This window comes from Magnolia sinica, chromosome 4 (genome assembly GCF_029962835.1).
Source record: "Magnolia sinica isolate HGM2019 chromosome 4, MsV1, whole genome shotgun sequence".
Lineage (NCBI taxonomy): Eukaryota > Viridiplantae > Streptophyta > Magnoliopsida > Magnoliales > Magnoliaceae > Magnolia > Magnolia sinica.
Window position 1 is genome coordinate 82,964,870 of NC_080576.1, and position 25,644 is coordinate 82,990,513.

At 40.3% G+C, this 25,644-nt stretch overlaps 1 protein-coding gene and 1 non-coding gene across 12 annotated transcripts in view; both read left to right on the forward strand.

Annotated features, from left to right (window-relative positions):
• Positions 1 to 25,644, forward strand: part of LOC131243289 (pentatricopeptide repeat-containing protein At2g17670) — a 77,885-nt gene that overhangs the window by 14,324 nt on the left and 37,917 nt on the right. The window contains exon 4 of one of the 11 annotated variants that reach the window (XM_058242521.1): positions 1,410 to 1,583. The exons of the other annotated variants lie outside the window; for them this stretch is intronic. The gene's annotated coding sequence lies outside the window, so the exon portion shown is untranslated. Of the gene's footprint in view, positions 1 to 1,409; positions 1,584 to 25,644 lie in introns of those variants that run through there. 11 annotated transcript variants of the gene reach the window in all.
• LOC131244841 (small nucleolar RNA R71) lies at positions 16,885 to 16,991 on the forward strand. The gene has a single exon (XR_009170613.1). It is a non-coding gene; the product is annotated as a small nucleolar RNA R71 (small nucleolar RNA).

Here is a 25,644-nt window from a genome sequence, read left to right on the forward strand (position 1 = left end):
ATATGCAACTGTACATTGTTGTCATGGCCTAGGCCTGAGTCGACCCTGGCAGACCAATGAGTTACTAATTAGAGCTCAACTTGTCAGAGCCTAGGAGTCTGGGTCTTAACTTGAGACATGACACATAGTAGGGGTTCAAATGAATTGGGTTGGGGGGGTGTCCCAACCTGTGACTCAAGTCTGGTTCAACTGACCCGTTTGTTTAATGGGTCAGGTTTTGTTGGAGGATCCAAACGCAACCCATGAGAGCTCTTGGCCAGGTCTAGGTCGCCTCTATACTGGGTCTGGATCAGGCCAGGGAGTTAACAAATGTGGTAAGCTTTTTTCAACTTATTGGGCCTTTGTCTATGCATGAGCAAACTAGTGAAACATCTTTGGAATATGGTTGTTGAAAGGGTTGAGCAGAAATTATCGGGTTGGAGAAGCCGTTGCTTATCTTTAGGGGCGCTATTCACTTTGGTCAAGGCAACATTAGCTAATGTGCTGATATATTTCACGTTTATGTTCTGTTTCTGTTCTTGTGTTATCAATAGACTAAAAGGAATCCAGAGAATTCCTCTGGTGAGGTATCGAAAACAAGTTCATCCAGTAGATTGGAGAGGCATGCAAACATAAGGAGTTCCGGGGGCTTACCATAAGGGCTCAGATATCTGTGAAACTTAGCTTTGCTGGGAAAATGCTTATGAAGATTTGGGGAGGAGGAGAATAGATTTTGGAGAAGAGTGATTGCTTACAGATGTGGATTGGACAGTGGGGGTTGGTTTACCTTGCAATTGGGCCTGAATAGAGCCTCTGTTTTTTGCAAGTATTTGGGGTGGAACGCCTATCAAGAAGGAGAATGTGTTTCGATCCACTAACAACTCTGATATTCAGTTCTGGGAGGAGGCCTCTTTGCATTGTGTTTCCAAGTTTGTTTAGAGTGGCTTTGAATGAATCTCTCATTGAGTTTGCGTTTCTCATGTTGGTGATGGGATGTTGTGGGCTCCTCTTCTCTAAGAAATATTTCTGGTTATATTTAATCTCATGGACTTTGTTATGAGAGAGTTATAGCTCGTGTCGTGGCTTTCAAGTGGTTATTCGCCTTCTTTTTTTTTTTTTGGGGGGCCGATTCTTCCATGTGTGTATTTGTGACTTTTTGATGCATAATTTGTTGATCACCCATTTATGCATCGCTTCCTCAGAGGATTTGGTAGTACTTCTTCAGTCTATTCCATGTTGTATGTGGGGGGGATTTGGTGGTACTTTTTCAAATATATTCCTTATGTGTGTATTTGTGCCTTTGTGATGCATAATTTGTTGATCACCTATTTATGCATTGCTTCCTCAAAGGATTTGGTGGTACTTTTTGAATCTATTCCATGTTGTATGTGTTATGTCTTGTTTGATCAGAGATTTTGCTTTGGTTGTAGAGGCAGGAAAAGGCTGATTCTGTGGCGATTTGCTCTTCATGCTGGCCTTTGATCTATTTGGAATGAGTGGAACAATAGCTCTTTCTAGTGGAGCTTGTGCTCACGATAGAGGTCTCTTTGAAGGCCAATAAGCTGTTTGCTGACTGGGCTAGGTCTTCCACTACGATTTGCTTTTTTTACTTCATGTGATCAAGTTTTACCAACAAATGTACAATATCCAGATGTAGACTTTTTGTCAATTTTTGAACCTGCCCAATTTGCATCTGCATACGACTCCACATTGAGATGTCCATATGATTTATATGTAAGACCCAATCCAGGAGTTTTGTTCACATAGCGGAGGATGCCATCACATGATCAGGCTATTGATCGTGGATTGTCCACATTAGTTTTTCTTAGCTTTTATCAAATTATAGGATTTAGTTTTGTTTATGTTATGTTTGGACGCTATTATAAGTGTTTTTAGTTAATCTTAGTTAGACCGGGGCTATTTTCGTCAAAATTCACAAAACAAGGTGTTTATTACAAATTTTGAACTTTCGTGAAGTTATAAAAGAGGGTGGGCGTGTGACCCTCTCCCTCATTGGATTTTGTGATAAAAAAGACAAAAAAGCTCTTGCTTTCTTCTTCCATCTTCATGCGATTTGAAGATACTTTCATGCGATTTGGAACGGAGATTGGTGCAAAGCTAATCTTCATCAACGGAGGTGCGAGGTCTCCATCTATCCCCACACTATCTTCTCTCTTCCTCTCCATTAAGGATTTTTCTTCGAATTCTTCGAATTATTCGATTCTCCCATTCTAAGCCTTCATCTTTTCATAAACCCATCTTTTCTTTTATCTATCCACAATCCCAAAGCCTAACCGACTTAACCCGTCGATCCCACGCCACACGTGTGACCGTACGACTACACATGTGAATCCTTCGGGTTTGCCCCTTTTGGCTTTCCATCATCCATATATTAAAATCCCTTTCTTCCATTCCCAAAACCCTAGCCCTAAACCTAAAATTCCTAATTTTCCTATTTTCCCAAATCACCCAAACGCTAATTTTCACCCGAGGTTGTATTAGGCCTTCTACTTTGAAATAGACTATATCCTATGTTAATTGGATATCCCTACATTCATTAGATCCTAGTTTCATTTTATTTAATAATGTTGTGTGATGATGTTGGTAACTTAGGCTAGGATCATCATGATGTTCTTTTGGTTTTCATGAGATTCGTGATGATTATGGCAATGCTTGTGTTTTTTTGTTAATTGTCTTAATTCTGCTGCTTGATTCACATGTTATTTGGTTCATGCATCGGTCCTGCGTCAAATCACCTGGTTGAATTTCTCGAACCATGCTCTAGGAGATTGTTTTAATCCATAAATAGCCTTCCGAAGTTTGCACACCTTTTCACTCTCCCCCTGAGCAACAAACCCAGATGGTTACTCCATGTATACTTCTTCGGTCATATCACCATGAAAAAAGGCGCCCTTGACATCCAGCTGATAGTGGCAAGGACCTGTTGCTTGCAATAGAAATCAAGACTCAAATAGAATTCAACTTAGATACTAGTGAAAAATTTCCTTCACAATCCAGACCAATAGTATAATTGTAGCCCTTAGCTTTGATACGAGCTTTTAGAACCCCAGTCCAGCCAGAGAATGGTGAGTAGAACAACAGTATCACAGGGGATGAAACCAGTCAAAAGGGTGGGGCTACAGATTGCTCGTATGGTTGGAGTTACATTTGGAGACAGACTGCAGGCTTAAGGATCTGTTCGAATTTGTGGAATCAAGAGGCAGAATAACAATGGAAGATCAGGGATCCAGCCATAACAATCTGCAAGCGAATGCAGCTCTAGAAAGAAATCAGGTGCGGCAAAAGAAAGACGACAGTTTTGAAAGGAAAAAGGGCAGCCACAGTTGCATCATGAAAATCATTATTTGGAATGTTAGAGGCCTGGGATGGGAAGCTTGCCAAAGAGGCTACAAGCGAAAGAAATATGTAAGCGCTATGAAGCTCAAGTGGTCCCTTTTCAAGAAATGAAGTTAGAATCAGTGGAACAAAGCTCAAGTGGTGCCTTTTCAAGAAATGAAGTTAGAATTAGTGGAACAGGATATGGTGAATTCTCTATGGAAAGGAAACTTTAAGGATTGGCTGCCATTAAAAGCAGATGGATCTGCAGGTGGAATCTTAATAATTTGGGACTCAAAGCTATGGATAAAGGAAGATAGTTGGGAGGGTTAGTTCTCTGTATCGGTGGTGTTGAAAGAGTTAGCATAAGATTTCAGGTGGGTGTTCACGGCGGTATAGGGGCCCAACAAACCAAGTTTACGGCAGTTACATGGGCTGAACTGGATTTATGTCAAAGCAAGTGGCAATTACTGTGCGTAGTGGGAGGCGACTTCAATGTAGTCAGATTTTCTTTTGAAAAATCTAGCGGTCGGCAAGGTACAAAAAGCATGAGAAACTTTTGGGAATGTATAGCAAAAAAATGTAAAATATACATGGTCACACAGGCAGCAGCAAGCAGTTAAGTCCAAACTAGATAGTTTTTTGTTATCATTAGAATGGTTGGAAAAAACTTCCGTTAATCTCTCAAAGAGGCCTTCCTAAATCGGTTTCTGATCGCTGTCCTATTCTCTTGGAAACAGAAGAAGAAGATTGGGGTCCGAGGCCCTTCAGATTCGAGCTAGCTTGGTCACAAGTTGAAGGTTTTTCGGAGAAGTTGAGAGTGGTGGCAATCCTTTTCAATACAAGGTGGGGCTGGTTTTTCATTGTTCCAAAAAATGAATCTGCTAAAGGGGAAAATAAAAGTATGGAAGAAAGAGCTCATGGGAAAGTGTGATGAAGAATTTCAAAACATATTACAAGACATACAAAGACTAGATGAGAAAGATGAGGAAAGTGAACTTTCAGATGAAGGAAGGGCGTGGAGAGAAATTTATAGAGCAAAACATAATGTGAGACATAGGGAAGAAGAAATCAAATGGAGACAACGCTCAAGGGCCTTATGGTTAAAGGTAGGGTACAAGAATACAAAGTTACAAAGCTAAATCTCACAATTATCTTATTAAAAAAAATACTAGAGTAGTTTTTTTTTTAATCTCATTTAAAGCCTTAAATATGTTTCAGGCCTTGGCCCAAATCTTTTGAGGGTGATTTGGGTCAACTATGTTAACTCCTAGTCTCAATCAACCAAGTTTGAAAGGTAACTCGACTTGAAACTCCATTGAGTTCTTGTAGCTTTACTCCAATGTGAATTTATTCTATTCTATAGTTTCCATGGTATTAAGTGACCATTACGTTATGGTTGTATCAGCCGTTACGTTAAGGAAATGGTCACCCTTGTTGCACGATACAGGGGTAAATGAATCCGTTATGAAAAAAGGGCCCAATGCTCCCTATATCATACTGTTGCGGGGCTGAAACGGCTGTTATAGGCTGATTAGCCTAAAAAGGCTGATTGTGAAAGTTTTTATTTTCAATTTTTCTCGTTTTTCCAATTTATTTATTTCAACCATGAAGGAAGCACACATCTAGGCCTAATTTAAGAATCAAAATAAAATTTAGTGGGATTCGATGAATCGAAGTGCAGTGGGCCATTTTGGGAACTATTGGAAGAAGGGGTAAACGATTATTTTCTTTTTCATTTTTCCATCTTTTTATTGAATTTGTGATGCAGGACATGAAATTCAAGTATGATGTGCAAGATTTTTAGGCTTTAGATCACACTAGTTTAGAAACAATTACACAAAATTCTACATCCCACACAAAAGTTCAAACACTCAATCAAGGGGAATCTTATGCGGATCCAGGCCTACACATGCTAGGACCGGATCAATCAAAATTATACACCAAACAAGAATCAAAGAAGGGTAAATTCATCTGCACATGCACAGAAATAATTCCCTAATCCAAGGGGTTCACAAATTTTAATTCGAGGAACTCTAAAGTTGAAGAAAGGGCATAAAATTGGGGATTTGAGTAATTTAGGGTTAGGGATTTGGGGTGAAAGAGAGGGGAGACGAACCAGAAAAGTACTGCACGTGTGGATAGCAACAATGGCCCATACGCATGTGCGTGTGATCCCGTCCGCATGTGTGTGGGGCTTACTATTCAGAAAAAGGCTACCTTGGCCCTGGTCGGCCAGGGATGGACTCCAAAACCCCCAAATCTCTCCTCGATCTGATGCACGGTTTGTGCGTGGTGTTTTGCCGAAGTTTCAGCCCTTCTGCAGGGCCAGATTCTGGAAATTTGCTATAGATGGAGAAACGCCTGCAAATGTTGATGAATTTGCAGATGGTATGCTTGTAGGAAAAGAGAAGTATGGATGGAAGAAGGTGGGAGCGAATCGGGATAGGTGTGGCTTCGCACCACGGTAGTTAGCCCTTCAAGGAAGGGAGGGTTTCACACCCAATTGAATCTCCCTGGATGTCGTCATTGTTCTAGATCGATGGTGGGGCCCTCCTTGCGTACGTGCGTAGGGGGCGTGCATGTGCGCGTGATGTCCCCATCAACTCTCTTCGGCTGCGAAGATTTTGCCACTGGCGAAACAAAACTCCTGAACTGCTCCAAGATGTCAGGATCAAGTCTCTGAAGCTCCTCCTCAGTGAGCTACGTATTGTTTGAAGCTGGGCGTGATTGCCACTTAACCAGGTACTTCTGAAATCCGCCGTCCAACATGGATATTATCTGATGGTCCAGAATATCCTCTATCTCCTCTCTGGGTGTGGGAATGGTAGGTATGGGAGGTAGAGGCTGGGAAGATGGGTCGGGAGGGGGCCATGGATCAAGGGAAACGTCTAGGGAATCAGGATGGTTAGGTGAAAGGCCGGATAATGTATCAATGGTTCCCTGAAATGTAACTAGATCCTCTACTTTGAATGTGAAATTAATTCCTATGGAAGGTGGAAGATCTACCATATGCGCATTGAGACCGTTTCATTTTATAATTTTGAATGGTCCAGCGCTACGTGTGTGTAATTTACGAACGGCTCCCTGAGGGTACTGCTCTGGCCTGATGCGGACCATCACAGTCCCTTACATTGAATTCCTTAAAACGTTGATGTTGGTCTGCAGAAAGTGTGTAGTTTATTACTAGTCTGATTTCTTGATGCCATGAATGAATGTGATGCACAAAAGACTTTGCAGACTCTGACGGCCTATGGGACAGTGACATAGGGACAAGATCAATAGGTTTCCTAGGTTTATAACCAGTAACGACTTCAAAAGAACTTAGACCTGTGGACCTATCGACAGAACTATTAAACGCAAACTTGGCTATAGGTAGTACGGTGTCCTATGTCCTGGTGTGCTGTATATCCCTCCTAGGGGGAAACTCATCCGGTAGATCATTAGGAAAGATATCACGAAACTCATCCACTACCGGAATAGCCTCAGTGGGTAACTCAATACTAGCCTCTGGTGTACTCTCTCTAGCCACAAGGCTGTACATGTCGTACCACTCAAAAAGGTGGTCCATGTCTACCAACCAATCTTGAAAAGCTTTAAGGTCCAAGTGGCCATCAAATGTGGGGGCATCTAATCTTAACTCCTTTGAGAAGTTGCGCATCGGGGTTATAGTGGTCTTGATGTCCCCCACTGGGTGGGTGCACGGGTGCGTGCCCATAACCGATTCCTAGGCCACCTCCATTCCTTAGTCTATCCTCCTGACCACCTGCTTGAGATTGGGCATCTTCCTCAATGGTGGGGTCTGCCTTGGCGGTGGTCTCTAGTTGGGTAATGCGCACATCAAGCTGTTCAAAGGATTGGTCCATACGTTGTTCCAAGCGCCTACCCAAAAACTCAAACTGCTGGGTCAGCTTGTTCATTGACTCTTGCAATTGTTTCATGTTTAGTGTAGGGTGCAAGCCAAAACCACGACCCGTACATGTGGGCATACAACTACTAACTCAATCTAAGGACCTCCTACTGCGACTATATGCGCCCAGATAGGACTAAATGCTCCTATAGGACTCTATATGCAAAAAATGACACTACCAATTTCCAGCAACCTATTTGCCCAAAAAAAATCTGTCAACAGAATATCCAGCAAATAGATATGCGGATTTTCTGATAGTAGAAAATTCAGCAGCCTATATCAGAAATTATGGACCTCTAAACAACTCTATATGATGATACTTGATGCATAATGGACACTAATAAACTAAACCCTAAACATGCAATGCATTCCCATACAAGAAACCTAAGCCTTGATACCAAATTTGATGTAGGACATGAAATTCAAGTAGAATGTGCAAGATTTTCAGGCTTTAGATCACACTAGTTTAGAAACAATTACACCAAATTTCACATCCCACACAAAAGTTCAAACACTCAATCAAGGGGAATCTTATGCGGATCCAAGCCTACACATGCTAGGATTGGATCAATCAAAATTATAAACCAAACAATAATCAAAGGAGGGTAAATTCATCCACACATGCACAAAAATAATTCCCCAATCCAAGGGGTTCACAAATTTCAATTCGAGGAACCTTAAAGTTGAAGAAAGGGCATAAAAATGGGGATTTGAGTAATTAAGGGTTAGAGATTTGGGGTGAAAGAGAGGAGAGACGAATCAGAAAAGTACTGCACGTGTGGATAGCAACAATGGCCCAAACGCACGTGTGTATGATCCCGGCTGCACGTGTGTATGATCCCGGCTGCACATGTGTGGGGCCCACTATTTAGAAAAAGTCCACCGTGGCACTGGTCAGCCAGGGATGGACTCCAAAACCCCCAAGTCTCTACTCGATCCGATGCATTGTTTGTGCGTGGTGCTTCAGAGAAGTTTCAGCCTCCTGCAGGGCCAGATTCTGAAAATCTGCTGTGGATGGAGAAACGCTTGCAAATATTGATGGATTTGCAGATGGAATGCTTGTAGGAGGAGAAATATGGATGAAAGAAGGTGGGGGCGAATCGGGATAGGTGTGACTTCGCACCACGGTAGTCAGCCCTTTAAGGGAGGGTTTCGCACCCAATTGAATCTCCACAACTCAGAAATTTAGAGGAGCAGAAAAACGCAACAATTTTATTAATCTTCATTGAGGAAAAAAGACTACAAGGGGTGCCTACTTATAATAAAACCCTATACCATAAAACTCACGCCATGTGCGCAGTCTATTGCTTGGAGATGAAGTAATAAAAAATAACAACTAATCGAAGCAATCTAAACGATCCATAATATTCCTAATAACAATAATAAGCAAAATCCAAAGTACTAGATCAATTAGAATAGTAGGTCACGATCATGAGAACCCATGGTGGGATTCACATGACTATCGGGTCCACTCCAATGAACCAAAACACAGTCCTCTAATTAGGAGGTCCTCCCTGGACGTCGTCATCGATCTAGATCAATGGTGGGGCCCTCCTCTTTGTGTACGTGTGTAGGGGGGCGTGTGTGCGTGCGTGATGTCTCCATCAATTTGTATGTGAAGGGCCGTGATCCACCAAATCATACTTGATTTGTGTTCAATTAGGGCTTATTTGGTCGACTTTCAGCAACTCAAACTAACATTGCCCTACAGACATCATTCCCCTAAAAGAATGGCCATTGGACCATCAAATACGATCTAAAACCAAACAACGAATATATATGTTTGGGATCTTCACATTTTCTATAGTTCTACCACTAAAATTTGAGTCCCCCTCTCCCCCCCCCCGGAAAAAAAAAAGAAAAAAAAGAAAAGAAAAGAAAAGAAAAAGAAAAAGAAAAGTTGTTACATGGATGTATCATATTGGCCAACTGATATGTCAGCCAATACCATTACGTAATACCTTGATAGTTGCACCAAGTGTGAGGGAAGCAAAAAAGTAGGAGTGGCTCATGGCAAAAGGTTCACCCAACTTAATCCAATCATCATTAACAATATTATTGATGCTCAAGTGTGATGGTATCTTTTGGTTGGCATTGAGTATGAAAGAACAGGGTAGATGGATTCATAACGAGCTAATGGTCAAGTGTGGAAATGATGCGTCGGCGCCAATTTTTACCGAATGATTGATCATCATCACTCGAATTAATCAGATGAGTTAAAGGAGGAATCATAATTCACACGTGAAACTAAAAAAACTTTTGAGGGAAATTTAGGGCCTGTTTGGTTCCTTAAAGTCTGTTTGGATAGGCTAAAATGAACACATTTGTCCAGCCCAACTTGTTTGAATAGGCATGTATGTATAAACTATTTTGCTTTGCGGTCTGTTGTTTATCAAACACGTTGTCTTTATAAGCATATATGCCTCTTGTAGGCATTTGGCACATTTGCACAAATGAGATATGGTGCGCTTGTAGGTGAGATACGGTGCGCTTGTAGGTTACTATTGGCACATACGCACAAATGAAATATGGTGCGCTTGTAGGTTACTATTGGCACATACGCACAAATGAAATACGGTGCACTTGTAGGTTACTATTGGCACATATGCACAACTGAGATACGGTGCGCTTGTAGGTTACTATTGGCACATATGGTACATGTGTGTCATTTGAAAATGCATGGTGACACATGCGATGTACGCGACATATGGACATGTGGGAATCGACATGCGGCTCTAGTTGGGTGCTTGAAGGTTGGATGTGGCACATGTGGGGCATTTCAAGTGAGCGTTCTCACTTGTGGCACATTGACATATATAGCTACTTAATTATCTATTTTATGAAAAACGAGCTGAAACCAACTTCCTATTCAAATTGCTATTCACAACCCCAAGTGTAGGGTCGCGATGTAGTAATAATGTCGGTGAGACCGAGGTCGAATCCACAGAGACTAATCTCGTGAGTAATTCTGAAAGCAACTAGAACTAGAACTAGAAGAAGATATAAATCTAAAACTAAAGTAATTGAGAGAGTAATTGTGATTAAAGTAATTAAAACTTTAGAATTCAAAGGTGGGAACTAGGGTTTCCAAGGATCCACTTGTAGAGATCAGGGAGATCTATGCTTGATTTAAGGATACAATTGGACTGAGAGTCCCATCTTATCCAATTGGAAGATATCTCAGTAGAACCAAATCTGAACTTCCTTTGACCTAATTCTCAATGGATGAGAGGTATGAGAACTAGAAGTGATTCCATCACAAAACCATGCCCAGGAGACAAGGCAAACAACAGGATTTACCAATCCCACAACCAATCATAAGAGAATTGGGAAGATTAGGCAGGGTTCTATCACCCAACTATGCCCATTGGATAATGGTGAACAACGAGATTGCCTAATTTCACAATCTCAATACATGAAAAGAACATACTCAAAGTTATCGTAGATCTATTGTAATTTGAGTCACAACAAACCATTAAAAACTGAAAGTATTTCTTAAATATCAAACTAGAATCAAAGATAGTTTAACTTAAACATGAATCAAAGCAATAGAAAACATCCCATCACACTACAAGCTTCACCTCTTAGCCCTAGCTAAGAGGTTTAGCCAACCATAGACATGCTTGAACTAAAATCTCTTAAGAAAAGCATAAAAATGAGTAAGGAAAAGGAGGAAAAACTCTTGGCGACGGCTTCTCCACACTTTTTCTCCATTCCTCAAACCCTAGAAGATGCCTGGGAACATCTTAGGGACCCCTATTTATAGTTTTGTATTACCTCCTTTCGCACCGAGTTGGAAAATTCCAGAAATCGCCTCAAATTTATGTTGTCTGCGCAAAATCTGCGTGACCCTCGACTAGTCGAGGACAACCTTCGACTAGTCGAGGGTGACGAGAATTTAAAAGTTCATGTTGCTGGAGTTCGAGTCAAGGATTCTTTGACTAGTCGAGCAGGAGCCAGGACTAGTTGAGCAGGAGCCTTGACTAGTCAAAGTGAAGCCAGGACTAGTTGAGGATCACAGAGATTCACTTCAAAACTTCGATTCTCTTCATTCTTGACTTGGTTTTCTTGGATCTTTGGCATGTGAATTCTTCATTCTTGGTCTCATAAGATCCATCCTTGGCTTTGGTGATCTTTGAGCTTTAAATCCATGCTTTTAGCATCCTTTTCAATCCAAGCTCTTAAATTCACCTTGCAACACAAACATGATTAAAATAGAACATTATGCATTATCATGTTCATAAAACCAAGTAATAAATGGGGTCCAATATGCAATATTTGACCCTCAACACAATCCCCAACCAGCATTTTGCTCGTCCCGAGCAAAATATGTGAAAAATGAACTTTAATGCGCAATGTTCAAACCTTTTTCAGAAAAAAATCTTTTGTGTAATCAAGTATGAATGAGTAGACTCAATGATGAGAAAGTGATATTTTGAAAACCTAGAGCCAAATCACATAAGCAATTAATTAGAGAAGTCCTTTATTCATTAAGTCAGAGTATAGTTTGAATATCAAGTTTTTCAATGTGCGCAGTGAAAGTACTATCTTTTCATAATGTTAGCCATGCTCATCACTTTAAGATTGGTTAAAAACTCAAGTACTGATTCCAAACTTATCCCATTTTCCTTCTTTTTTCCAGTTTTTGATTTTATATCGATGGTCATTTGTATTCATTCAGTCTTTTCATCCCTAACCTAAAATCTACATTGTCCTCAATGTAAAAGAAATAAGCATGATTTGCAAAAGAGAACATAATTGAAGGAGAAGTGATGGAAAGATCGTACCTGAGGAAGGAATTTTGAAGCTTTTTCCAAAGGATCTCAGCGTGAAGGTGGGTTAGCACAAGAATTTGACAACCGAAAAGCAAACTATCCTAAACAAATAGAAAACAAACTATCCTAGTCCTAAATTCTACGAAAGCAATAAACCTAACTATACCTCCGTCAGACTAGGAGGTCAATCGTGGTAAACAGGATCAGTTAGAGGTATGGACATGTCCTGTGACTCAAATTTCTCAACAAATGGCTTCAACTGATGTCCATTTACTTTAAAAGCATTGCCATTGTTTGGATCTTTTATCTCAACAGCCCCATGAGGATAAACATTGGTAATAGTGAAGGGGCCGGTCCAACAAGATCGAAGTTTGCCCGGAAAGAGATGTAACCGAGAATTATACAAGAGGACTTTCTGACCTGGTGTGAATGATTTTCGAAGAATGTGTTGGTCATGAAACACCTTCATCCTGTCCTCGTAAATTCTCGTGTTCTCGTACGCATCATTCCGGATTTCTTCAAGTTCATTCAACTAAAGTTTGCGTAGCGAGCTAGTGTTGTCCAGATTGAAATTCAAATTTTTGATCGCCCAGTAGGCTTTATGTTCCAGCTCCATAAGCAAGTGGCAAGCCTTCCCATAGACAAGTCTAAATGGAGACATTCCAATAGGGGTCTTAGATGCGGTATGGTAAGCCCATGAGGCATCGGTCAATCGGATTGACTAATCCTTATGGTCAGGGTTAACCGTCTTTTCCAAGACATGTTTAATTTCCCTATTGGAAATCTCAGCTTGCCTACTTGTTTGTGGGTGGTATGAAGTGCTCACCTTGTGAGAGATGCCATATTTTTTCATTAAGTTCGCAAATGGCCTATTACAAAAATGTGAGCCCCCATCACTAATGATAGCTCGAGGCGTTCCGAATCGGGAAAAGATGTTCTCTTTTAAGAATTTAATGACCGTTTGATGGTCATTGGTCCAGCACGGAATTGCTTTGACCCATTTAGTGACATAGTATACGGTGAACAAAATATATAAATTTCCAAAAGATTAGGGGAATGGTCCTATGAAATCAATGCCCCAACAATCAAATGCTTCAATGATTAGAATGAGGTTCAGAGGCATCATATTTTGATGGGACAATGCTCCCAACTTCTAATAACGCTCACAAGCTTTGCAAAACTCATGGGTGTCCTTGAACATAGTGGGCTAGTAAAAGCCACACTGCAGAATCTTGGCCGTGGTTTTTTTAGCAGAAAAGTAACCACCACAGGCCTGAGAGTGACAGAAGGAGATGACACTTTGGTGTTCATTATCTGGCACACATCTCCTTAAGATTTGGTCTGGGCAATATTTAAACAAAAATGGATCATCCCAGAAGAACTTACTAATCTCGGCGAAGAAGTTTTTCTTATCTTGCGCAGTTCAATGTGTCGGCGTGAAACCTGTGGCAAGATAATTAGCAATATCAGCAAACCAAGGTAAATGGGAGACTTTGAACAATTGTTCGTCAGGGAATATGTCATTTATAAGCGTCCTCTCAAGGGAATCAAAGAGATCAAGGTGGGAAAGATGGTCAGCCACTATGTTCTCTACTCATTTTTTATCTTTTATTTCCAAATCAAATTCTTGGAGTAGGAGGATCTATCTTATCAGGGGGGGCTTAACATCATTCTTAGAAAGAAGATACTTGAGCGCCGCGTGATCTGTGTAAATGACGATCTTGGATCCGATCAAGTAGGACCTAAATTTGTCCAAAGTGAACACTACGGCTAAGAGTTTCTTTTCGTAGTCAAGTAGTTCACTTGGGCAGGATTTAGAGTTCTACTTGCATAATGAATAACGTAGGACTTCTTTTCTTTTCTCTGGCCTAAAACCGCCCCAAGAGCATAGTCAGACACATTGCACATAAGTTCAAAAGGAAGGCTCCAGTCGGGTGGTTGCATGATAGGTGCAGTGGTTAACATGCCCTTGAGCTTAGTAAAAGCTTCCTGGCATTGCTCAGTCCACTCGTATGGTGCATCCTTTTGAAGTAGATTACATAGAGGACGAGAGAGGTGACTAAAGTCCTTTATGAATCTTCTGTAAAACTCGGCGTGTCCTAGGAAGGATTGCATGTCTCGTATGTTCTTGGGTGGAGGTAGGTTAGAGATAAGATCAATTTTAGCCTTATCTACCTCAATTCCCTTGGATGAGATGATGTGTTCAAGGTCAATTCCCTTACGAACCATGAAGTGACACTTTTCCCAATTCAGTACCAAGTTCTTTTCCTCGCATCGCTTTAGCACATTTTTCAAAATTCGCTAAAGGATTGACCAAAGACCGAGAAGTCATCCATGAAGACCTCTAAATATTGCCTTACCATGTCAGAAAAAATACTCAACATGCATCGCTGGAAAGTAGTGGGTGCATTACATAGCCCGAACGGCATCCTTTGGTATGCAAAGGTGCCGTAAGGACATGTAAATGTGGTCTTTTCTTGATCTTCAAGGGCTATCTCGATCTGTTTGTAGCCCGAATAACCGTCGAGGAAGCAATAGTAAGAGTGACTAGCTAGTCTTTCTAAGATTTGATCGATAAAGGGCAAAGGAAAGTGGTCCTTCCTCGTAACAGTATTTAACTTCCTATAGTCAATGCACATTCTCCAACTAGTAGTGATCCTAGTTGGCACGAGTTCATTATTGGCATTGGCTACGATGGTGATTCTAGACTTCTTGGGAACCACCTAAGTTGGACTCACCCATTAGCTATCGGATATTGGGTATATGATACCTACATCCAATAGCTTAAGAACCTCGGCCTTAACCACTTCATGTTTGGATTTAGTCTACGTTGTGGTTGTCGCAAGGTCTTCGCATTATCCTCAAGATGAATGCGGTAAGTACAAATCAAAGGGTTAATTACCTTGAGGTCCGCAATCGACCATCCAAGGGCTCCTTTGTGCTCAATGAGAGTAGAGATGAGCAAACTCTCCTGTTCTTGCTCAAGGTGGGAAGAAATCACTACCGGGTATGTCTCATCTTGACCTAAATAGGCATATTTCAAATTAGAGGGTAAAGGTTTTAGGTCAAGCTTCGGTGCCTTGAGGTTAGATGGTAGAGACACTACATCAGTTTGGGGCAATTCTTCGAATTGTGGCCTCCACCGGTTAACTTCAAGTACCGACATGGTATCTAGCATGGTTCCCATCTCCTTAATCATGTCATCATCAAAATCATGGGAGTGGGCTAGGCACGTCTCTAGAGGGTCAGAGGATAAGGTCAGAGTTGTTCTATCTTCCACAAAAGAGTCAATCATGTTAATGTCGTGGAAATTATCTTCTTCTAACTGTTTGCCCGTATTGAAAAAGATGACTCCAATGTCATATTTCCAAAAGACAAACTCATGACTCCATTCCTGCAATTAATGATTGCGTTTGAAGTGGCAAGGAACGGGTGACCAAGAATGACGGGAAATTGAGTGCTCATGTCCACGATGGGTTGAGTATCCAGGACGATAAAATCTACCGGGTAATAGAAATTTTCAACCTGGACCAATACATCCTCGATTATCCCTCTCGATACACGAACTGAGCGATCAGCAAGTTGTAATGTGGTTCGGGTGGGTTTTAATTCACCCAAACCTAGCTGTTCATAGACCGAGTAAGGAATCAGATTTGTGCTCGCTCCTAAGTCAAGAAGTGCGTGCTCAATTCGGTAGTTCCCAATTACACAAGTAACAGTTGGGTTACCGGGATCTTTGTATTTTTGCGGCACATCTTGCTTTAGGATGACACTTAACTTTTTAGTTAAAAAGATTTTCTTTTGAATATTTTGCCGTCTTTTGGTCGTACACAAGTCTTTCAGAAATTTGGCATATGAAGGTATTTGTTTAACCGTATCCAGTAGAGGGATGTTGACCTTCACTTGTTTCAGTACCTCTAGAATGTCCTGAGAGTTAGAGAGAGGTTTTGGTGCAATCAACCGTTGGGGGAATGGTGCAATCGGCTTGCTTTGGAGTTCCGTTTCTAACTCTTGTGGAGTGTTGCTAGGTCTATCAGTTTCATCTACTTCCGGGTCCTTAGACTTTTTAGCCCTTATCGGAATAGATTTGTCAATTATCTTCCCACTCCTAAGAGTGGTCGTGCTCCATTTGATTTGAAGAGCTTGGATCACTTATTTCGTATTGCGGTTTAGGATTGGGGAAAGGTTGGGCTGGAAGAATCTCTTTTTCCCCAATTGAATTTTGTCTCGCCCCCTTGTATGGCCTTTAAAAGGTCTTGAAGGGTTTGCAATATACTTTGAGTGATAAGCTATTGGTTTTGAATATGTTTCCAAACCGGATCCTCTTGAGGTTTCCCTTGATTCAAGAATTGGTTAGGGATTCCTTTAGGAGTAGCAGTTTGTCCATTCCTCCAACTAAAGTTCGGATGATTTCTCCAACTAGGATTGTATGTGTTAGAGATGGGTCCACTGAAAGGTCTTTGGTTGTTGTTTACGGCATTCGATTGCTCGTTCAGTGCCTCTTGAAAAGCAGGTATCCTTGGGCAATTTTCAGTTGTATGTATGTTGCGTGCACAAATACCACAAACAACTTCCTTAGCCTTATCCTTCTTAAGTTCCATGGCCTCGACCTTCCTTGCGAGACTGGCTACTTTAGCATTTATATCATCATCCTCTTTCAGCAAGTATATCCCACCTCTCTCCCTTGCTTGAGTAAGCTTAGATGTGGTGCTAGGTTTTGGGGTGATGTCCCATGATTGTGCGGTTTCAGCGAGTTTGTCAAGGTAATCCCACACCTCATCGACATTCTTGTTCATGAATTCCCCATTGCACATCGTCTCGACGAATTGGCGCATGGAAGATGTTAGCCCATCGTGGAAGAAAGTTTTTATGCGCCACGTCTCAAAACCGTGTTGTGGGCATGAACTGACGAGATCCTTGAACCGCTCCCAACATTGGAAGAATGTTTCATCTTCCTTTTGGGCGAAGTTCATGATCGACTTCCTGATGGTGTTCGTCTTATGGTATGGAAAGAATTTTTTATGAACTCCATCATGTCATTCCATGTGCCAATAGATCGCAGACATAGTGAGTGCAACCATGTCTTGGCTTTCTCTTTCAAGGAGAAAGGAAAGAGTTTCAGTCTGACCGTGTCTTCAGACACGTTAGGAAAGTATAAAGTGGCTATAACGTCGTCAAACTCTTGCAAGTGCAGGTATGAACTTTCAGATTCAAGTCCAAGGAACTTTGGAAGGAGTTGGATCACTCCAGGCTTGATATCCATGTTTCCTGTGTTTCCTGGAAAAATCATACAAGAAGGGGTGCTCACTCCCGCTGGTTGTAAGTAATCTCATAAAGTACGAGGCGGGGGTGCATGGTGCACCTCATTCTCATCCTAGACTTCTCAACCCTAGGTTGAGGTTGTCTTCCCGGTTGATTGACCGGTTGATTGGCAGCCATAACCCCAATTAACTCTGAGGATCTCAAGTGGTGTCTAATCCTGTGATGGATAGGTAACCCCTCAACCAATCATCCTTCACTCAAAAGACATTGAGTGTTGTCAGGGACCCACTTGGGCATGAAACACTCTCAGCCCTCAATTTCAGATTTTAACCTAAACCTAAAAGAAAAAAGGGAAATAGAAATCTAGAAATAGAAAGAGAGGGAATTAGAAAGAAGTTACCAAATTAGAAGTTCCTAAATTAAGATCTTGTAAAGCAAAAACAAAACAAGTCAGTTTTTAAAACAAAAATTCTGAAATTAGAAAGTTTCTAAAAACAAAAATAGAAAGATGAGTTAGTTTCTAAAAATCAAATTAGGAGAGTTTCTAAACCTAAAATTAGAAAGTAGTTTCTAAAAACAGAAAAGTAAAATTTCTAAACCTAGAATTAGAAAGCTAAGTTAGTTTCTAAAATAAAATAGAAAAACCCTAATCTTAAAACTAGAAAACAGAAAAACCCTAATCTTAACCTAATTCCAAAACTAGCTATTCTCAGAAAAACGTAACCGTTCGTCCCCGGCAACGACGCCAAAAACTTATTCACAACCCCAAGTGTAGGGTTGCGATGTGGTAATAATGTCGGTGAGACTGAGGTCGAATCCACAGAGACTAATCTCGTGAGTAATTCTAAAAGCAACTAGAACTAGAACTAGAAGAAGATATAAATCTAAAACTGAAGTAATTGGGAGAGTAATTGTGATTAAAGTTATTAAAACTTAAGAATTCAAAGGTGGGAACTAGGGTTTCCAAGGATCCACTTGTAGAGATCAGGGAGATTTATGCTTGATTCAAGGATACAACTGGAATTAGAGTCCCATTTTATCCAATTGGAAGATATCTCAGTAGAACCAAATCTGAACTTCCTTTGACCTAATTCTCAATGTATGAGAGGTATGAGAACTGGATGTGATTCCATCACAAAACCATGCCTAGGAGACAAGGCAAACAACAGGATTTACCAATCCCGCAACCAATCATAAGAGAATTGGGAAGATTAGGCAGGGTTCTATCACCCAACCATGCCCATGGGACGATGGTGAACAACGGGATTGCCTAATTTCACAATCTCAATATATGAAAAGAACATACTCAAAGTTATCGTAGATCTATTGTAATTTGAGTCACAACAAACCATTAAAAAATGAAAGTATTTCTTAAATATCAAACTAGAATCAAAGATAGTTCAACTTAAACATGAATCAAAGCAATGGAAAACCATCACACTACAAGCTCCACCTCTTAGCCCTAGCTAAGAGGTTTAGCCAACCATAGACATGATTGAACTAAAATCTCTTAAGAAAAACATAAAAACGACTAAGGAAAAGGAAGAAAAACTCTTGGCGACGGCTTCTCCACGCTTTTTCTCCACTCCTCAAACCCTAGAAGATGCCTGGGAACATCTTAGGGACCCCTATTTATAGTTTTGCATCACCTCCTTTCGCACCGAATTGGAAAATTCCAAAAACCGCCTGAAATTTGCACAGTCCACGCAAAATCTGCGTAACCCTCGACTAGTCGAGGACAACCTTCGACTGGTCGAGGGTGACGGGAATTTAAAAGTTCATGTTGCTGGAGTTCGAGTCGAGGATTCTTCGACTAGTCGAGTAGGAGCCTTGTCTAGTCGAAGCGAAGCCAGGACTAGTCGAGGATCATAGAGATTCACTTCAAAACTTCGATTCTCTTCATTCTTGACTTGGTTTTCTTGGATCTTTAGCATGTGAATTCTTCATTCTTGGTCTCATAAGATCCATCCTTGGCTTTGGTGATCTCTGAGCTTTAAATCCATGCTTTTAGCATCCTTTTCAATCCAAGCTCATAAATTCACCTTGCAACACAAACATGATTAAAATAGAATATTATGCATTATTATGTTCATGAAACCAAGTAATAAATGGGGTCCAATATGCAATATTTGACCCTCAACACACCCATGTTAAATAATGGCTAGTTTTCTGGACGGCCTCTTTATTTCCATTAGAAATGGTATACTATCTGAATAATGGTGGTTGACAAATTGTGCATAGTGCCATTATCCTGACAAGGCTTTTTGAATGGAACTTTTTGGAAAAACCAAATGGCCCCCAAGACTTTGGAGACAAGATATTGAAGGTAGTTCTTTAGGTATTAGATGGACAAGTCAAATGTATCTCTCATCGAAAACAATTCATTTTACTGAAAGGCCATTGTTGATGATGTATTAGGTGGACAATCACTTGATATTTTACTGATCTGGTAAAAAGCATGGTTATGGAGACTATTAGTGAAAGTTTTGGGGCGGGAGAAGTGGAGAAAGTGAAAGGAGTGCGACTTGAGGAAAAGGACGAAGATAGGGATTTGTGATTGTACTCGAGAAAATGAGCCTTGAGAATGGAGGGGGTGTAAAAGAGTTATCTCTTTTTGGGTGGGGAGAATTACGTCTTTAATCCCTTGTGGATCATCCAATGTCCCTAAGGAGTGTAGGGAATCTCTATAGGTCACCTACAGGGGGTAGTTTGGAGGATTGGAGTAGTGGTGGTGCGAGAGAAACTGGAGATAGTGGAAGCCTGAAAGTTCTTTTGCTCATTACTTATGTGTTTTAAATAACGAATAGCGTGTAGCTAGCGTTCACCCCTCTGAAGCATGAGGCGTAAGCTACATAACGTGTAGGGTAAGCTACATGTTAATTCTAGTTTTTTAATCAAAGTTGCACTTGGTTGCACCAATTTCATGATATTCACCAAATCAGATTGATTAATAATGAAATTTAATAAAATTTCATGATATTTGGTGCAACCAAACCCAACCTACAGTAACAGGAAACTGTAATCATTAAGTATAAAGGTAAGAAAGAGCGATGAAACTGATTAATAGTGTTACTTATATTATATTTACTAGAAACATTAAAAAGTAACTAATTTTTATTGAAAATATAAAAAATGTAACAAATCATTGAAAACATTAATTGACTTTAATGTCGTAGTGAAAAATACTTGTAATGTGAGCTACGTAGTGTGTAACATAGTCTATGTAACATGTAGCATATGCAAATCATCATGTAGCGTAGGCTACACGTGACTTTGGCTATTTTCATGAGCTACGTAGTGTCTAGGCTAAGCTACAGTACGTAGCGTAAGCTACACGCCATATAGCGTAGCTATTTAAATCACTGTTGTATTTAGCAATTCCTTTTGGTCTAATCTCTCGAAAAACTGTTTTCGTTGCTAGAAATAGATTTAAAGGCGTATTGAAGACTGAGGGAAAGCTTCAGTGGAGAATTGATCAAGAAGAGAGAGGGAGCATAGATCCAACTATTCAAAAGTTTCAGATCATTGGCGAGGTGGTAGAGCTATCTATAAGATAGGTGAATGATAAGCTGGATGTGGGCTTCAAGAATCTAGAAGCTAGGGACAGAGGTGATGAAGTGCAGTATGCAGCAACAATGAGATCCAAGAAGAATAGAGAGATGGGTAACTTAAATTCCTTAGTGATCTACGAGAAATGAACCCAAGGAAAGGATGTAGGGAATTATATAATGAGAGGGTCTTGAGGTGGACATCTATATTCTATAATGAAGAAAGGGTATTGGAAAGTGAGGGGGTTAGGGTCTCCCAAGAATAGTTTTGTTTGGATAGATGGTTGCTTTGAAAAGGATGTGCTGCTAGGTCAAGAGACTAAATCCGGAATGTTTGAAGATTTGTTAGTTTGGGATATTTGAGACTACATGCGGTGGTCATTTAAACCGGTGATGGCCAGATCGAGAGGTTGCTTTTGATCTGGAATGATGAAATGTTTGCTGTAGGAGGGTCAATGGCAGGGTCTATATCATATTAGTAATGAAGGAAGGTGGGTTTAAATGGATTGTCTGTCATCTATGAGCCAAATCTTGAAATGTTTGAGGTAGTTTTTGGGGTTGGGCTCTCTCAAAAGTTTACAGAAGATGGAGATTGGTCAGTTGTATTTGGGGGATTATTTTGTATATTTTTTATTTTTTCACTTCCTCAACAGAAGACTACGTGGTTGGAGAATATTTCGTGTCGTGACAATTTTCAGCATTCACTTGGAAGATGGAACTTGTGCAACTTCCTATGGAAGGTGCTTTCTTTGTTCAAACTATCAAGATAATTTGATTATGTGCAATTTTATTTTTATTTTTAAGGAAAAATATCTAATTATGTGCAGGCCCAACATATTTGTGCTGTCTAACATATGGAGAACTACTTTGTGGGGGTTTCAGCCCTCATTTCCTTGACTGGTGTTGAATCACTCTCTGACTATGCTGTTGACTTTCAAGTTTAAAATCGTGTGGTGCAGAAGCTTAATACTTTTGCTGGAGGGTAGAATAATAGTGGAAGAATGATCCAGTGGAGAGATGTGAGGGATTCAAACTGCTTTGGGAGCTCTGAATTCTGAAAGGAATATAAAAGAATAGAATTATGTGTGTTTTTACTGGATTGAAGTTAAGGAGTGGCGGATTCTAATAGAAAATGACCTATGTGATTTATGAAATGCATATAATGGATCTCCATAATATGTAGAGGACAAGAGGAGGTGATCCAAGAAATTAATTCTGTGAGGTATTCTTGTAGATCTCATGGAAACTAACAATTAGAGCCTTGTGGTTGAAAGAAAGGTGTAGAAATACATGTTTCTTTCACCGTATTCTGATTGGACAAGACACTAGTAGCATTAAAATGATTATTGGGGTGGGATCATTGTCAAGGACCCATACTTGATGAAATGTGCTTTAATTCCATTTGGTTTGGCATGGTTGATTATTAGAAGAAGATTGAGAGGATAGCGGTGTTTGACTTGGAAAGCGGTAAGGCCTTAGAACTGGTTGACCAAGCTTTTGGGTTTTGCTCAAAGATGAACTGATGATGATCATGAGAATTGCAAGAGAGCCTAAATCAGTGTGGTGGCATTTAATTACTGAAAAAGTTCGACTCGGGTAGCCTTGCCCAGGCAGGGCATATGTCCATGGTTTGTCAACAACAATTATTTAGATATAACATTGATTCCAATAAAATCAAAGACAACTATCCAAAAAACTAGCTGTTATTCTGCATTCAGCAATCCATACAAGAAGTTTGTTTTAGCCAATTTTCCAAAAAATGCACAGTTAGCAATCTTTTGTACACATGCATGGTGCATGTACAACATTTACCACAGAAGCTGCATGTGTGAATGTGCCATAAATGAGGATTCTTATATTCAACCATCCCTCATGTTCCACATTCGACCTTCAAGCGCCTCACATATGCCACACATGCCAATACCCATGTGCATATACGATGCATGTGCCATATATACCATTATACATGTTCAAGAGATTGACATGTGCTACCATGCATCTTCAAGTAACGCATATGTTCCACCATTATTAATCTACAAGTGCGCTGCATTGGCCATAAGTGCTAATGCGCCAAATGTGTACAAGAGCCACATATGCTTGTTGAGACAGAGTGTTTGATAAACAACAAATAATTTAACAAATAGTCCATTTATACAAGCTTGTTCCAACACCCTTGTGTTGGACAACTGTGTTAGAAAAATTCTATTCTAACACAACCCAAACGGGCTTTAAATATATTTACTCTATGACCCTCATCCTACAATTGCTGGTGCATTTGGACGAGGAATTTCAGGCAATCAGTACAAGAAGTGGTTTGTATAAAGTAATAGCCAAGACAATTGGATATGGGTTGGTTTGCATTTGGTTACATCACCTTTTAAAGGCTTCCTCTAGGGCCTTTCGGATAGGGAGCGCATAATGTGTAGAAATTGGGCCCATCTATCCAAATGTTGGTGGAGAATGGGGAGTATGAGGTGATTCACGGTGAAGGCATTCAATGTCGGGAGGATTGGAGTAGTGGTGCGACAAGAGAGAAACTGGAGATAGTGGAAGCTTGAAAGTTCTTTTGCTCATTAGTTATGGTGTATTTAGCAATTCCCTTTTGGTCTAATCCCACGAAAACTGTTTTCGTTGCTAGAAACAGATTTAAAGGCATATTGAAGACTGACGGAAAGCTTCAGTGGAGAATGGATCAGGAGAGAGAGGGAGGATAGATCCAACACTTCAATAGTTTCAGATCATCAGTGAGGTGGTAGAGCTATCTATAAGATAGGTGAATGATAGGCTGGATGTGGGCTTCAAGAATCTAGAAGCCAGCAACAGAGGTGATGAAGTGCAGTATGCAACAACAATGAGATCCAAGAAGAAGAGAGAGATGGGTTACTTAAATTCCTTAGTGAACTACAAGAAATGAACCAAAGGAAGGATGTAGGGGATGATATAATGAGAGGGGCTTAAGGTAGACATCTATATTCTATAATGAAGAAAGGGTACTGGAAAGTGAGGGGTTAGGGTCTCCCAAGAATAGTTTTGTTTGGATAGATGGTTTCTATGAAAAGAATGTGCTGTTAGGTCAAGAAAGGGTATTGGTGGAGAATGGGGTAAAAGAGATATGTCTCTTTTTTGGTGGGGAGAATCCCTTGTGGATCATCCAGTGTCCCTAAGGAGTGTAGGGAATCTATATAGGTCACCTACAAGGAGTAGTCGCAGCTTTTTGACCAATACCCTCTCTAGGCCATACAGGGGATTATATAATGAGAGGGGCATTCCCTGAAAATATGTGATGTGGGCCACAGGTCGGCCAAACCAACCTTGACAATCACTTTTCATACAGGCTGCAATTGAATCACCCAAAGGAGTGGATTTTTAGCATGTCACATGAGGGTATGCATCTTTGACCATAGAGGACCATGATTGTGATTGCCTGAAGAGTGGGCCACCGTTGTGTGTCGCACATGAGATTTCTTAGTGACTCTTGATTCAGCATAATTTCTTTAAAGATATATTTTTTCCATGTTTTTAGTTATTTAGATAATGTCCCTAATACCATTTCCAGCACTTGTGTGTCACTTCTGGCATATCAAACAATATTGGAACAATGTGAAATTGGTCTCATTAATAAGCTTATTGACTTTTGAATGAGCCCAATGTTATGTAATTCAAATGCTGTTTGAGTAAGTTATGGCCAATTTTTTTAGGGATGTGTATTGTTGTGACAGAATTACAAGTTAAAGAGTATGATTGAATCTCATTAGTTGTTGACATTTAAGAATAAATTTTATTGGGAAAGAGGTTTGTAGACATGTCATAAGTTTAGAGTTGAGAGTCTTAAGTCCTATAAAAGCTCACTTGTTGAAGATAGAAAGATTATTATCATTTTGTTTATTTGAAATGATAATTGCAACTAGGATAGGAGGGGAAGATTCATCCCTCTTTCATCTATCATTGAAGGTTTGTTTCTTTTCCCTGTTTAGATACTTGCAGTAAGCATGTTTCCGCTGCTTGATTTTCCTGATGTAGTGTGCTTTCTTCTTCATTTCTGCATTCTTGAACGCCTATCCGATTGAGCCATTTGGGGCTGCATCAATATGGGGGAAAAGATGGAGGTTGGGTTCCTAGATGAGTGGGTGAGAGCAATGGGTGTTGGATGATATGGAAAAAACATTGTTAAAATGGAGGATACTTCTAAGAAGTCAGCAAATTTGAAGGGTTTGATTTATAATGGGAGAGTGGAAAAGGATACTGGGAGGACCTGTGGGTGGGAAATAGGCTCTTAGCATTTCATTTCCTCAAATGTATAAGGTGGCAAGAAGAAAAGGAGCGCAGATGAATGTGTTATGAATTTAGGAAGGGGGCTAGTTTGAAACTTATTGTTTGAAGAAATCTTGAGGTTAAAAGGGAAGATTATACTAGCTTATTGTACCTGTTGGAAGAGGTCTACATTTCTATGAGCGTCAGAGATAGAAGAATCTGGAAATGGGTATTGGAAGGCAGATATTCAGCCAAGTCCTCATTATCTATCAAAGAAGCTGAAAATGTGCATCCATCTGCTGTCTTCTGGGGAATTTATAAAAAGAAGGGAATTGGTGAATCTTTGAAGGCTAGGAGAAAACTCCTAAGTGGAGCTTCTGTGAAGATTATGGGGTTATTAGTTTCTTGGTCGGTATCACACAGCCTTCAAGGGTTATCCTGGAAGGATCTCCTGTAAGCAAGCCTGTAAGGTCCGCTATCTCGTAGACCAACACTTCTACGTGCTTTGATACACGTTCTGCAATGAGCGAGCCAAGTTAGTGGAATAAAAAATTAGTTCCCATCTGGTCTTTGGAAAACAAAT